Below are 3,810 nucleotides of genomic sequence, written 5' to 3'. Positions count from 1 at the left end.
GCCTTGCAAGAACAATAGGCATCAGTGATCTTGTCCACAGCTACATTAGCATGCTGAGGGTGTGAGGATCTGCTGTTTTCCTTATCAACAGGACTCCGCTTCCTGCGCCGGCAACGCCCGCCGGACCCCCAACGAGGGGTTCGCCTCCTGGTTCTCCACCCACCCTGATTGGTAGTTTTTTTGTTCTGGACTTTGGCCCTCCTTCCGTCTCCCCTCCGCCCACCCTGATGGGTTGCTTTTGTTTCTTGGACTGTTTCTTTTTTGTGGGCGTCTGGTAGCCGCCCTTGAGGGAGGGGAGGTACTGTCATGATCCGTGTTTCTGTGTATTTATTTTTAGGGTTTTCTGTGTTCAGTTTACTTTCTGTGAGTCTCTGCGTCTTCCCCGTTGATTTCTTCCAATGTGTGTCTCATTCCTTGATTATCCTCCCTGTGTATTTAAGTCCACCTGTTGTATCGGATAGTCGTTGTGTGTACCAGCCAGTGGGCTCTTTGCACCTACGGTGTTGACGTCACATCTCCAGGAGCTAATGCGGCTCACTTGTTTCCGCTTTGAGTTACCATGACTGGTAGAAAAGACTATTTCAGATGCAAAAAACGCAATACTATGAACATTGTTGTCTTCCTAATATAATGGGCTTTTAAGTTTTCATTAATTTCCAAGCGATCCTGAATTAAGAAGATGGCTTGTAAATATCTGTCACTACCAGTTAAAGCTAACGCTGCACAACACAAAGTTTGCAACCTTCACTTCACTCCGGATCAGCCTAAAACTACCAGGGATACGGATGGTAAATAAAGGAGCCTCCCTGAGTTATTTCCATGGAATCACTTCTGTATTCAGCCTCAAAAAGCGAGTGTATGGGAACGAGAGAGCAGACCAGAGCCAGACAGCCGAGCAACTGATCCGCCTGTACATACTGCTGTAAACACCATCTTATCTGAGCTCTTCACAAGAAACTTGCAAAGGTAATAAAACGAAATAACACGGAGACATGAAGCAACACCGTCAAATTTTTCTAAAAGCAGCAACTTTGAACCTGAACAGCTGAACCAGATCTCTGACACCAGAGCTGCGCTACTGTCAAGCTATGAGGCTTGTGTAGCTCCGTCAGGCTTCGGAAGTAAAAAGTCCGAACCGTAACCTCCCCTAGTCTGTGACACTAACGACAATAAACACACATAATATACTTGAAAATAAGATAAATACATTGTCCGTTAGAATGTTTAGATACTTAAATAGCACATTTTACAAGAACAATGTCCGAGAATATTGCCTACTAGCATAAGCTAAGGTTAATGTTAGCCACAAAGTTTAAGTAAAACTCACCTTCATATCAGTGAATGTATAACGAGGCGTACATCTCAAACCTTTCTCCAGCTGACTTGTTGGGGCTTCGGATCGATGTACAAACCTTGGCCAAGCCCTAGTGTAAAATTATATTTTTATTGGATCGGAAACAATCGAGCCGCTTTTCCCCGAAGGCGGAAGCTGAGGTGCAAAGAGCCCATTTCCCTGTGTTCGTCGTGCTGCCTGTTCTGTTCTCTGGATCACTTATTAAATCATCAATTCGTCTTCATCCTGGGTCCTGTCCGCGTTTGTTCTCACCACCACATGACACTCTCATTGCCTACTTTATAGGCTGACCATTCTCAAATAATGGCCACAGATCCGGTAAAAACTTTCTAAAATAATGAAGTGGATGATGTTGTTTCTGGATAGATTTTATTTAATATTAAAGGGGCACAGTCTGTTTAGAAGTAAAGCAAAAAGTCTAGAAACCTTCTCAAATCTGTTGTTGATCCAGCCGAGAATATAGAACAATAAACTTAGCACATTATGAGGTGTTGGCAAAAACAGCATATATAAAACTGTTATCTAAAATACTTTCAAACACAATTTAATGTCAAGAGTTTTAATTCTCTGACTTAAAAGTGTCAACTGTATTTCTAACTAAAAAGACTTTCTCTGCCAGCTGAAATTTGAATTTAATCTGGATTGACCTGCTGGAGTAAATGGGAAGTCAAAAGTGTCACATCTGGAGATAAACTAAAACAAATCACCTGTGTTAGTTTATAACTTATAGTGAATGCAACTCAGTTCCCTAATTACAAATAATTACTTTCATTTCAGTTTTAAGAGATGGTATCAAACCAAAAAAGATACCTGACATCAAATCTGTTCTTTACATAACTCATGATGTCATTGACTATATTAAGAGTGATTCACAATTACAAATTCAAACCTGCATTTTTTTCTTAGATAAACTCACTCCAAACTCAAGCAGATGGAAACATCTTAACGCTAAAGTTAATCTCAGAATCAGCTCTTCCATCCTGCTTTGTTTAAAAAGCCCAAGAAATTTAACCCTTTAATGATCTAATGCCGAGGTACAATAAACTTCTTAAAATTAATGTTTCAAGCTTTGCACAACACCTTTGAAAAAGTTCATTTAAAAAAAAAAAAGGAATCTTCTAAAAGGTTGAACCTTACTCTTGAAAAGCAAGGCACTGTAGCTTTTCTGCTAAATGAGAAGTAATACTTTTACGTATCCAATCATAGACAAACTCCAAGTTTAAAAAAAAAAAGACAAAATAAACCCTTATAAATTTTAAGCTATGTCAAAGGAACAAAACTAGAACAAAATCTATATCAGGATGATGAAAACTATTTATATTGTTTAAGTATTAATATTTATTGAAATGTCTAAAATGTTGATATACCAGAAAAATAAAAATTTTAACATTTTTGGACATTAGTGTCAGCATAAATTTTTACAGGAGCCTGTTTCCACCACTTTGTTAAAAAATTATTTCAATATAATGAGATAGTATCTAAAAATATATCTCATTATAATGAGATTTTTTTCATCAGAGTGGCAAAAACAGGCTTACATACTTTTTATTATTGACTAGTTTAAAAATTTTTCTTTTCTTTTTTTTTACAAACCCATAAGAGAGGTGTTCTACTCTTGAATGTGCATGTCGTCTTTAATTTATTTAAGAATTTTCATGAAAGTTTTCCATGTAAGTGTTTGAGGAACAAATGCTGCCGATCCCAGAGCTGATCTCTGACTCTCTCACTTTGTTATTCAGCCATTCAGCTACTTGGTCATGTCCTCGTCGTCTCCTGTTCTCTGAAATGCTCCCATATTCTGAGGCAACATCTCCACTCACTGAAACAGAAATTAAAGAGTTATTCAAGGGAAAAATAGATATAATTAAGACAAAGCATGTAACAAAGACTATAAACTTAAACATTAATTAATTATTATGTAAAACTTACTGTCAGGATTTTGATCTTTGCTCCATGCCGTTCTCACATGAGGCACTGTTGATTCCTCTGGTTCCTTTCCTAAAGCTTTCATCATTCGCTCTATCAGGTCCTGTTCTCTCCTGTTCCATCCGTCTTCTATCTGTTTTCTTTGCCAAGGTAAAATCTGAAGTTTCGTTTCTTTGGCTTTAAGAATGAAGTATCCTTTGTTTTGTTTTACCAAGTCAATAGTTTTTTGGAACAACTCTGACTTCAGCAGAGTAATCAGAATTAAAGGGGTTTATAACATGGTATCTGTTCCCACATTTCTCCAGAAGCTCCTGGAGCTCCATTCCCTCACTGATGATGTAATTTTCTACAGGGAGGTCATTGATCCAGTCTCCATAGCTAAAAACTACCAGCCAGTCTCCCCAGGTAAACAGAACCATGCAGTGTCTCCACACTCTCTCTGTTAATGGCTTCATGATCTCCAGCAGAGCTTTGAGATCTTTCTCTGTGAAAGATCTGAGGATGGGAACAAGCAGGAGAAAAACATGAGG

General features: G+C 38.3%; 1 long non-coding RNA gene across 1 annotated transcript in view; it reads left to right on the top strand.

Annotated features, from left to right (window-relative positions):
- Nucleotides 1–3,810, top strand: part of LOC106940403 (uncharacterized) — a 24,455-nt gene extending 20,645 nt beyond the window's left edge. Inside the window, exon 2 of the long non-coding RNA XR_001423083.1 lies at nt 3,686–3,810. This is a non-coding gene — a long non-coding RNA (uncharacterized LOC106940403). The remainder of the gene's footprint in view (nt 1–3,685) is intronic.

The sequence above is a fragment of the Poecilia latipinna genome, unplaced genomic scaffold (assembly GCF_001443285.1).
Source record: "Poecilia latipinna isolate Pla-1442-1.1 unplaced genomic scaffold, P_latipinna-1.0 Scaffold3212, whole genome shotgun sequence".
NCBI lineage: Eukaryota > Metazoa > Chordata > Actinopteri > Cyprinodontiformes > Poeciliidae > Poecilia > Poecilia latipinna.
Note: the sequence above shows the minus strand (reverse complement) of the source record. Positions and strands in the feature narration are given on the sequence as shown.